Source organism: Panthera onca, chromosome E2 (genome assembly GCF_046562875.1).
Source record: "Panthera onca isolate mPanOnc1 chromosome E2, mPanOnc1 haplotype 2, whole genome shotgun sequence".
Taxonomy (NCBI): domain Eukaryota; kingdom Metazoa; phylum Chordata; class Mammalia; order Carnivora; family Felidae; genus Panthera; species Panthera onca.
Genome location: NC_138353.1, coordinates 37,287,073 through 37,299,833, shown reverse-complemented (window position 1 = coordinate 37,299,833; position 12,761 = coordinate 37,287,073).

The window sequence follows — 12,761 nt, the reverse complement described above, 5'->3', positions numbered from 1 at the left end:
GACCTGTTTGTAGAAATGTCAAGTGACAATGAGTGTTTAGTTTATAAAATAAAAAGGGGGTTGAGAGAAGACGATGAGCAGCTTGAGCGAGAGAATAGTCATACCAGGGCGTAAGAGGGTAAAACTTGTTTTCACATTTATATGATCAAAGGTAAAGTACATGTGGCTTGGGGCTTTTGAAATAGCCTACTATCTTGAAAATGACACAATTATTGCCCTCATGATTTTTCGTTAGCCTGAAATTTTCAGTGTTATCATAGCTTTGGTACCAGATCATAAAATTTTAAATTAGAGACTCAGTAATTTCTTCTTCAAAGAAGTGTACTTTCTTATCATATTAGGCTTACAAAATCTGCATAAACTCTAGTGTGTGTGTGTGTGTTTGTATATATTCCATCAGGGTGACATGATCATTGAGTACTATTTTTCCCAGAAAAATACTAATGGCTAATTGAGACCAACATTCCATAATGCAAATATCACCACAAAGAGGTAAGAGTAGGTCATGAATCAAGTCCCAGGCCTTCTACTTATTTGTATGATTTTATTCAAGTTTCTTGAACTTTCTGTATTTTATTTCTTCGGCTGATAAAGTGAGGGAAGAAAAACTCACTTGTAAAAAAAAAGTTTGTGGAAAAAAAGGCAAACACAAGTTAGGTCGCATAATCCATTATTTCCTTTTTTTTTCTTAATAAAAATTATTAATCCATGGGATGACAACCAGAGTAAAGCCATTGCCTTTGGGAAGAAAATATAAATAAAAATAAAATGTGAAGCCAGTAGCCTGAATATAATAAACAATGGATTTTGCCTGGTTGAGGTTAAATACTCCTGTCCTTCAGTAATGGTGAACATTATGAAATTCATGTCTAATGCTAGACTTTGAGACATTGGGCAGCTCAGGAATCACAGTCTGACCAAAAATGATACATAACTGGCACCAACACAGACAGATCTGAGTTGGAACTCAGAATATAATTTTTACAAGCAAAATAGTGTGGTTTACCTAACAAACTTCTACCTCAGTTATGACCTGTGGAAAACATAACATGAGTCTATGGATTTTTAAATATGAATATATACAGACAGATCTCTGAGTTGGAAGGGCAGACCTTGAAATTCAATTCTTTCCTCATTCTCCATTCAAATGTCATGCCTCATGGATGTTGGTGAGTAAGCTGAGTGAGCAGGTTGGAGAAGACCAATCGTACTAAGCAGAGTGGGGCATTTTCTTCGTCCTCTCCTAGAATCTTCCCTTTTTTAAGAAGAATGCTATTTTGATCCTCATTGTTTCATATGAAGAAATAAAATGTAGAATGTTCAGGTGACTTGACTATGGTAATATAATTAAGTAGTTACTGCCAAGAGATCATTGTAATGGGTACAGATGAAAGAAAAGGAGAGAGAGAAATGCCATCTGAATAAATGACATAAGTGCCTTTGTGGAGTTGCCTTGATGACACAGTCTATACCCAGCTGACCAGATTCTGAATGCGCTACTTATGCAAAGGAAGAAAATACATGCACAATCCAAAACATATTCTGTAAGTCCAGCTACAGGAGGATGATGGGAATGAAGTGTCTCCCTCAGTACAAAAGTGTTGCAGCAATGGCTAATTGCACAGTTACTAGCTTGGATCCAAATGTAGAATTAATTAGGGTGGGTATATTTACAGAATCCCTTAGGACAAGAGACAGTTTAAAGACAGTGGGCATTTTTGGTACTGATGATTGGAGGAATGTTGAAGAAATGCAGGATACGAGGGAAATCTGGTACCCTCTTAGTGTCTCTCCATTTGTTGTAATATATACACCACTACCCCACAGGAACCAGGACCACCCTGGTATGCTCTCTGTTGGCAAGAAACTCGAAGGTACTCACTGAATAGGATAATTCATTCTCCCTCTCTCTCTCTCTCTCACTCACCATTCACTCTCTCACTCTCTCTTTCTCTCTTGTCAATTACAAATAAAAAGCTCTCTTCAAAAGCAACAGAAAGCAACTCCTATTTCCACTTTAAGTAGCTTTGCTAAATACCTCTTGGGATGGGATTGTCTGATCCAATAGACAAACTGCTGTGTTTCTCAATCTTTGGGTAAATATTCTCTCTACTCAACTTGACATATCAACCTGGCTTCAAACATTTCAAATGTCTGTGAACATAATAAGAAAGATGTGTATGTGTGTGTTTGTGTCTGTGTGAATATGTGGGCGGGGGTGGGGGGGACCTATTTCTCACTGTCCACATGTATTTCCACAGGTACACCTTGTCATAATCCAAACAGGAAAAAAAAGTTCCTACATTCTCTGATAGATGTAGTAAACATAAGAAGATCACCACTTTTTATCGGATACTTTTGTATGGAAATAGCATTTTCCTTAAGAATCAGTTCCTATGTTTGCATTCTGCCTGAATGCTTGTCACTATTTCTTAAAGCAACTAAATCACCAACCATACTGCCTGTAGAAATCTGTTTATTGTTATTCAATGCTCTGCCTTTTCCCACAAAGGATTTGAGGTGGCCTTTGGGTTATTTAAAAAAGGAAAACAATTCAACACCAGGTGAATTACTGTCTTTGTGAAAGATTTCAAAGTTATTTTATTATCTAAATTTTCAACAATATTTGCTTCAAAAGAACTTTCTTAAATGCCTACAATGTGCCATACATGGTGCTAGATAGTAATAATGCTAAATAAATATTAAGGGTCTTAGTACCAGTTACGAAGTTAAATACTATTACATTGAATACTCATGAAAATATTTAAGCTGAAAGCATTTACTCCATTTTCCAAAGGAGAGTAATCCCCACAACAGACATTTGAAGCAAGTACATTAATCTCTATTTTGCAAACAGGCAAACTTGTTTGCCTTGGGTCAAATAAATAATAAAATCGAATGTGGACTTGGGTTTTATGAGCCAGAGCCCACACTCTAAAATAATATGCAATACAGCCTAATAAGATGCCCTTGCCAGGCATTCTCAAAACAGTTTGAGGAAACACTTTTGGTATTCACAATGCTCATAGGGACCTTTAAGGATAAACAGTAACCATGAATGAGGCAAAGTTCCAACACTCAAAATATCCACAGGCAAACAGGATACACATGGTGCTCAACAATTATTCGAATCAATGAAGGTGTGATGGAAGTTACTTATCCACTCGGAGGATGGTGTGTCTTAGATACAGAACCTCTACTCTCGTTTTACTTCTTTTAAGAATGTGTCTAATGCAACATGAGTTTCAACAGGAGAATGTCTTAGGTCAGTTCCCTAGGAGCAAATCCTGAGATGGAGATTTCTGATGAAGAGATTTACTGAGGCAATAGTCTCGGCAAAATCCTGTGCAGAGAGGCGACTGGAGAAACAGGAAAGGGGCAGGCGACAGAGCAAAGCAAAGATGTGGTTTTACCTGGAGTCTCAGCCTGATGTCACAGGAAGCCCTGGAGTGCGAAGGGCACCACAACTTGGGCAAGAAAGTAGGACTTCTGCAGCCCCCTGTATCATTTAGCCACTGACTATAGGTATAACTGGTGATATTCAGATAAATGTTTAATAACTGGCTCTCAAGCAAAGAGCCCTGATTTGTAGACTTTGATGATTTCATGACACAGATATTCCCCTATGACTGATCTCAAGCTACCAACGCTTAATACCACTGGATGCTGAATTGGGAACAGCACAAGTGGCTCTCACAACTAGTACGAGCTGGACCCAGAACACTGGGCATAAGTTCCTAGGTATTTCTGGGAAAGGAGCCTTCTTGAAGCATGAAACTGTGAGTATTTGTAGGCAACACTCCCAGAATCTGGGGGATGGGGCATCAGACTACTACAGAAGATCAGGAAGAATGCCAACAATGTTTACAATAGGCATTAACAGTTGTAATTGCTAAAATGGCTTTCTTCACAAATATGTTTGTGGAATATGTCATTAAATAAAGATAAATTTATTTCTCTAATGGAGAGCAGCTCAGGGCCTTTATTATACTATGATTTGATGTGGCATTTCAAGAGGATGGCATGTTTACAGGGTTTTCAAACAAGTATTTGAATTATTTTTGATCCATTTTACCTATGATGTCTATTGTTTTGTAAACACGCACACGCACACACACACACACACACACACATGCACATACACAGTTTTAAAAGAGTGACTGTTTCTTGGAAAGGCTGCATCAGAATCACCTAGTTCCCTAGGCTCCACTCTAAAAATGTGGAATCAGAATCACTGATGCATTGGCCTAGAAATCTATATACTTTACAAGCATATAGATTGTGGTACATATGATTCTGGTACACAGTAAAGTACACACTTCATATGTGTGAGATTTTTTTTTTTTTTAATCTCAAAGCAAACACTGACTCATCATAAACTGTATACCCTCTGTTGAATGGCTTTTACTAAGTTGTGGTTTGGTATCCTATAATGCACTTCCAGCAGCGATATGAATGAGCTCTAGAAAATCTGCTTCAGAATTTACTGGAGGGTCGTTGCCAAACACATTAACCTGTATACCACTCTGTACACTCCCTGAAGAAGCATTACTTGAGAAAAAATGTTGTGATAAGTGGCACAAAGAGTTTTGCTCTTCTGATATGAATTATAGGTTCCTAACACAATTGGGGGAAAAAATGTTTTCCTGTGATATTGATTACTAGGAAGCTTGGGAACAAATTCTGGGTTACATCTAGCAGCTCAACAAATTGCCATGGCCAGCCCACATATTAGCATTTTAACCTTCCTTACCTCAGCAGTAATGGTAAAAACAACAAATAACATGTGTCAAACTTACATTAAGTTACTATGCTCTGTGTAAGTCATATTAAATACAATAACTCAATTAATCTTCTAATACTATATAAAGTACATGGTCTGGCTCACATTTTACTAATGAGGAAACTGAAGCTTAAAGAAGTTAGAAGAGTTACCCAGATTATAAAGTTAGCAAGAAGTAAAAGAGGGATTTGAACCCAGAGAGTTCAATTTGGAGATAGCCCTTGTTATGTTTCCTCCCTCTTACAGAGATATAAACTTTTTTTAAGGAAATTATAATATTTTGGTAAGCAACAATGTTTTGTGAAAAAAGATATAGTAAAGAAAAAACGTACGGAGAAAAGCAAACTATTAAATAAATAAATGTATTTGAAAATTGAGGTAATTATTTGAATATTTGGGTATCTACAACACAGGCAACAAGAATTAAGTTTTATTGTTTTCTTATTCTAGTAAGTTCGTGTTTTGGATGGAATATCAATACTCTCAATTTTAAAGTTCAATTCAATAAATATTCCACCCTGTTTCTTTGAAATAATGATATAATTAGTAATCATAGTTTTCTGTCATCATTTAATTGATATTTATATTTCAGCTAGATTGCTAAGTCTTTCATAAGATATATATGCAGTGTCCATTATGTACTTTCAAAATGCTAACTTCAAAATTTAATACATTTTAATTAGTCATCCATTCTCTCTGCAGAGACAAGAGTAATAACTTCTTAGAATTTTACCTTATAAGGTTGAAGGAGTTCAATTAGTTTACCAAGATAATGAGTATGAAAGTCAGAACTGAAAATTAACGCAGAGTGTTTTTATACACCAAAACTCATGATTTCATACCTCACCATAGGCCCTGAAATATATTTTTAAATTAAAAAAAAAAAGCTAAGGATCCATGATTCTTCACTTTCACAAAATTCTAAAAATCTAGAACCTAAGATGGGGGGGGACACTAAAGTCAACAGAATCAGTTGTAGACTGAAATGGAGATTTTGAATTGAAATATTCAAGGGAAGATCTAAGGAACAACAATTAACTGAAAACTACAATCAATACAGTCCACACAATCAGACATGACTTCCCTCTATTTCTTCATTGGTCATTTCCATTTGTTTGACCCCATGCCCTCAATTGTAATAAGCTGAGTGGCACATGCAGAATGAAAAGTGAAGAAAATGTTAAGTTCTCTAAATCTTCAGGGACATAATAATTACCGCAAATTTTATTTGGTTGTTTGAGATGATAATTATTATAATTTATGATAAGACATTCAGCAAATCACCTGCTGATTGGGATAGCTAAAGAAAAATAATGGCATTTTTGACAAAACAATTTTTATTCAATCAGAACAAATACCTGTTTTTAAAAAAAGAACAAAAAAAAGATAATAATTCGGGCACCTGGGTGGCTCAGCTGGTCAAGCATCTGACTCTTAGTTTTGGCTCAGGTCATGATCTCACAGTGTGTGAATTCAAATTCCATGTCAGGCTCCGCACTTAGCGGATTCTCAAACTCTCCCTCTCTCTCTGTCCCTTCCCTGCTCTGTCACTTTTTCAAAATAAATAAATAAAATTTAAAAAAGTAAAATCTTTAAAAACAATCATTTACAATGGATACTTAGAGTGAGGGCAGAAAGTGTAGCAATAATTTTTTTCAGAGTGTCCACTTGTAGTTGGGGACCTAGCCAATTCCTTGTTCAGGAATGCCCTTCCTCATTATGTTAAACCTTCTGGATTCCGCTCTAGTAGACATTTACTGTTTGGCCATATATAGCATTTATTCACTCTGAATTTCTTCATGTATCTCCCTCTCCACTTCTGAGTTCTCATGGTTGACAAGGAGCAAACTCCAACTTAGGTTCAAAGGATGAGAAAGTAATTAGTTTTGGGGTGCTTGAGTGGCTCTGTCGGTTGAGCGTCCGACTTCAGCTCAGGTCATGATCTCATAGTTTGCAAGATCGAGCCCTGCATCAGGGTCTGTGCTGACAGCTCACAGCTCAGAGCCTGCTTCAGATTCCATGCCTCCCTCTCTCTCTGCCCCCCCACTCTCTTTCTCTCCCTCTCTCAAAAATAAATAAACATTAAAATATTAAAATAAAAAAGAAAGTAATCAGTTTTGTCCAACCAGATCATCACATTTCCCTGGCTACATCAATTAGGTCAGGTATGGGCATAAAGTCAGATTAGCATCAATGCACCCATATTAAGAAGAAAGTTCTTATTTTTTCTAGAACTAATGGAATCCTAGATATAAACCTAAAGCTCTTTGCAACCAACTCTTGAAAGTTGGCAAAAAGGCCAACACAGGAGAAAGCAGAAATAAGGGATCCATGGAGAAGTATAATCCCCATTAATATCACTGGGTATTGAGATAAGTTATGTCTGAATGTGCCCTTGGATAATCACTCATTTTTATTTTATTTGTGCAATGTCAATCTAAGTAGGTGATCCCACACAACTACAATTATTTCATTCCATAAATATTTATTTAGCAAGTGTTATTTGTAAAGCAGTATAACAGGCATTGTGAGGACCATTTAGAAAAATCACAAGTAGTCACTTCGTTTGAGGGATAATAACTAAAATGACTACAAAGGGAGCATAATTTTGAAAAACTAACAGTTATCACTATAAAGTATCATGGAAGAAAAATTTTAAAAACGAGCTAAAATATGACTGGAAATAAAGAAAATCTTTGATAAGAATATAGCACTTGACTTGGGATTACATGGATGGGTACTATTTTAACACATGGAAATGTATGAGAAATTGAGATTACTCCCTGTTGAAGGAATGTTGTTAAATTAACCATGAGGGCTCTAAGAGTGGGATAAGGGCAATTATTCTGATGTTAATGAACATAGTATCCAACAGGAAGATGGTTACAGAATGAAAACAGAAAGGCAGCCTAGAATTACACAGAGTCTTACTCTTACATACAAGGGATTTAGCCATAATTTAGTACATGAGAGCAAACATTTTTAAGTTACTTCAAATGCGAAGGTCAGCTTCATTATATACTTTGGGATAATAGTTCTCAAAATTTAATGGGCACTAGAGCAACCAGATACACCTGTGAAACATGCAGATTTTCAGACCACCCTCCTTACATATTCTGATTCATTAAGTTTTGGGTAGAGTGTATTAATATATATTATTAACGCACACTCTAAGTAGGATAATCTTCAGTGAACCATTAATGTCCTAAACCAGGAACATTAAAAGAGTGCATGACAGTGCTACTTGTAAGTCCTTTATGGCAACAGGCATACATTGGAACAATCTCCAGTAACTCAAGATGTGCTGTATCTTGGTTCGATTTCCTCTACAAGAAAAGCCTGAGACAGGACTTGCGGCCAGATAGTTTACTGGGAGGAGCAACACTGATGGAGCAGATGGAGTCAGGGATGGAAGAGAAAATGTTGTTGAGCTGATTCATGCTGTGGGCAGATTAATACCACTGGGAATCTCTAATTTTGCTATTTTAGAAAAACAATTGTGGCAGATGTTTCACAGAATTTATAAGTGGTACCATTTTGAAGGCAATTATGAATTGCAATATTTCTAGCAAGAGGTTTTGAGGAAATCATTAATTCATTAATAATAAAATCATTAACCCAAAAGGAGAAGACGGTTGCAACGGGAGGACATGTTTCACATTTAGATGGAATGGCTTAGATATGACAATTGGTACAAAGATACAAGTCCGGAATTCTGCAGAAGGGATGAGGGTGAAGACATGAATATGGTAATCATCTACACAGGCATGACAGAGGAGGCCTAGAGACTAATGAAATCACTCAGAACCAAATAGGACAGAAATCTGGACAAAGGAAACTAGCAATGAAGAAAAAGAGACATGAGGACACATCTGTCATTCTAACTTCCTTTGGAGGACAGGTATCTGAGAGTCTAGTTAGCTTTGTATTTTTGACCATACATTGGGAGAATCTCCACTAATTAAAAGTTCTAGAAGATATAGTGTCTTGCTTCTTAGGTGAGGCAGAAATCACGATTTGTGAACAATATAAAGAAATAGCCTCAAGAGAGGGTTTGGTCAGCGTGTTTTCCCAGTTAATTGTGGCTTTCTGGGACAGTGTTCTACTGACAGAGGGAGCAAATCTGGTGAAGCCCAAATAGCAAGAGGAGGTATGGGTCAGTAATTCTAGCAGCTCAATGTTGGATTATGGTATAAAGGCCACTTACACAAGGAAAAATGGTAGGGGCTTCGCCTTTAATGGTAGTATGTACAAAAGCTAAGACATAGACAAAAATCACCATGTGAATGTTGTATAAGATGTTGGATTCATCAGTGACCTTTAAGTATGCATGTGAGGATCTAAAATGACATAAAAAGTCTTCTAGAAACCAAAAATCACTACTGTTTGGCCAAGGAGAGAAATATGGGCTAGTGAGTCTATTTCTAAAGCCAATAACAGGGACAAAGAATAACAATTTCACTGTTTTTTTTTTTAATAACTCAGGTTTTGACCCGGGACTTGGCTATTACTGATCAAACAGGGATCATGAAGGCATACCCATGACTTACAGATGCCTTACATAAAATCAACAAACCGGTGAGCAAAATACCACAGAGATTTTACAGACAACACTTTCCAAGTGTCCTGGAAGAAAGAGGGTGGCAACTAGAGCTATTAACCTCATGTTCCACTCTCCAACCAGAACCTGATACCAAGTTTGATTCAAGCAGGTGGAGAACCATTCCTAGTCAGAACGTGAACAGTCTTGACTTGAATTTCTGGAGAATGTCTTACGGGTTAAAACATTATGTGAATAGGGCGCCTGGGTGGCTCAGTTGGCTGAGCGCCTGACTCATAATTTTGGCTCAGGTCATGATCTTGTGGAGCTTGGTTGAGGTTCCTGGTTTCAAGCACCATAGTCACTCTCAGGTTCCACATCTAAGGCTGTTTGGGATTCTTTCTCTCTCCTTCTCTCTCTGACTCTCCCCTGCTCACTTGCACACTTGCTCGTCTGCTCTCTTCCTCTCAAAATAAATAAATAAACTTAAGAGAGAGAGAGAGAGAGAGAGAGAGAGAATGAACATGATGTGAGCAGTGCTTGAGATCATATACCAGTCTAGCCATTAAAATATACCTTGACTTATGATAGGGTTATGTCCTGATAAACCCATCATTAGCTGAAAATATCAAAAACTGAAAATGCATTGAGTGCCTAGGTGGCTCAGTCAGCTAAAGCCTCTGATTTCACCTCAGGTCATGACCTCACAGTTCACATGTTTGAGCCCCATGTCAGGTTCTGTGCTGAGAGCTCAGAGCCTGGAACCTGCTTCAGATTCTGTGTCTCCCTCTCCCTCTGCTCCTACACTGCTTGTGTCCTCTCTCTCTCTCTCTCTCTCTCTCTCTCTGTCTCTCTCTCAAAAGTAAACAAATAAAAAAAGAAAAAAGAAAATGCATTTTAACTTACTGAACATCATAGCTTAGCATAGCCTACCTTAAAGGTGCTCAGACACTAGCATTAGCCTACAGTTGGGCAAAATCATCTCACACAAAGCTTATTTATAAAATGTTGAACATCTCATGTATTTACTGAATACCAATCTGAAAGTGAGAAACAATGGTTGTATGAGTATGGAACACCTTTCAGTAATCAGCTATTTATCCTTGTGATCACATGGCTGACTGGCAGCTGTGCGTAGCTGCTGTTTCCCAGCATCACGAGAGAGTATCTAGCACAACTGGCTGACCCCAGAAAATATAAAATTGCAAAGTACAGTTTCTCCTGATGCATATTGCTTTCACACCATCATAAAGCTGAAAAGTCCTAAGTGGAGCCATCGTAAGTCGGGACTCATCTATAGACGTGTGATTTGAACAAAGTATTTAATGTTCTGAGCTTCAGTTTCCCTTTTTTAGAAGAGGTGATAATAATACTACCTATATTGCAGAGTTATAGCAAGGCATTCTTAACAACATTCATGTAAAGCACCTGCATTGCTTGGGTCATAAATCTTACCACAGAATACAGATTCAATAATGTACAACAGTCTCATTACTGGTATCCAGACATCTTTATAACATAGGAATGTGATACGAAATTATTATCATTGTGCACTTCAAGCACAAAATCAAAGTTGTCACAATAGCTTTTAACTGACTTGTGTGATGACACGTGAGATGATTAAAAAAACAATGGGAGAAAAGGGAAGAAAATATAAAGTAAGTTGGAGGAGGAAGGAAAGAATGAAATATATTTGGGTGAGGAAATGAATCTTTACTTGGGTCACCTGCACAGAATGAGTGCACCTAGGCTATGGGGCTTGAGGTCACTGAGTATGCTACTGTGTACCTGTGATGGCACAACCTGATAGGGGGAATTCAGAAGTTGGAAAGGTGATGTCCTGGCCCAAGGATACTGAGAACCCAGCACATACATAGCTGCCAGGCTACACAGCATGATGGTTGTTAGATTGTAATTCTATTTGATGAAGTAGGTTAATACTACCTTCAGTTTGAATAAGAGAACGAGAACAAAGCTTGTTATTCACTTTATGGAAGGTATTTGCCTTGAAAATTAGAAATAGGAGGTTGTTGTGGGTTGAATAGCATTCTTTCAAAAATTCATGACCACCCGAAACTCAAAATGAGACCTTACTTGGAAATAGGGTCTTTTGCAGATGTAATTAGTTAAGGTGAGGTCATACGCAAGAAGGCTGGGCCCTAAATCCAATCACTAGTGTTGTTTTAAAAAGTGGGGGTGCCCGGGTGGGTCAGTTGGTTAAATGTCCAACTCTCGATTTCAGCTCAGGTCATGATTTACCGTGCATGAGATTGAGCCCTGAACCAGGCTCTGTGCAGGGCGCGGAGCATGTTTACGATTCTCTCTCTCCCTCTTCTTCTGCTTCTCCCCATCCAGCTAATGTTTGTGTTTTTCCTACTTCTATCTCTCTTTCTAAAAAAAAGAAAGGAAAAGAAAAGAGAAGAGAAGAGAAGAAAGGATGGACACACACAGAGACACAGACGTAAAAGGATTAGAGTGATTCCTCTTTCTACAATTCAAGGAAGACTGAGGATTGCCAGGAGTCACCAAAAACTAGGAAGACACAAGAAAAGATGATTCCTCCCTAGAGCCTTCACAGGAAGCGCGACCTTGCCAGTACATTGATTTTGATTTTCTAGCCTCCATAGCTGTGAGAGAATAAATTTCTGTTGTTTTAAGCCACAGCAACTTTGTGGAAGTTCGCTTTTTTTTTCTTTTTCTTTTTTGGCAGCCCCAGGAAAATAAAAGAGAGGCTAAGAACTTTTTTTTTTATATTATAGATGGTGGGGAAATATGTGTGTGTGTGTGTGTGTGTGTGTGTGTGTGTACACACACATAATCTCTACAGCAAAATATTTCTCCAATAAATATAAACAGAAAGTATGAAATACAATTTTATCATACAGATACAGCTACCCAAAATATTTTTATCTATATCATCCCAAATGGTTTCTATGCATATATTTATCAAAATACAGGGTTTAAAAACTGATCTGTGTTGCTTCTTATCCATCCATTTGATCTTATTTCATGTTTGTACATTGGTAAATATTTTTGGGGTGTTCTTAGTGCTTAGAAATTAACTCTCTTTGCTTTCCTGCATTCTTTGCATTCATTTAGCAATTCCTTCTGGTAATTACATGTTAAATCACTTAATCATAAGGTAGCCTTGTGAATTTGATATTATTTTCATTTCAAATATAAAGAAAACAAAATCCAGAAAGAATGAATGACAGGCTCCACATCAGTCATCTAATTCTTGATCAAGGAGGACTAGATTCTAGCTATCTGTCTTGGCAGTCTTTCAAAATCCTGGAAAGGAATCTTTCTGTGATTATACTAACCTGATACACAGTTTGGAATAATGGCTCTGAAGGAATGTGGAAGAAAGTATACTAGCTCAAATTCTAAAAATCTTATTAAACAAATTACAATTATTTGAATAATATTTGTTGAACA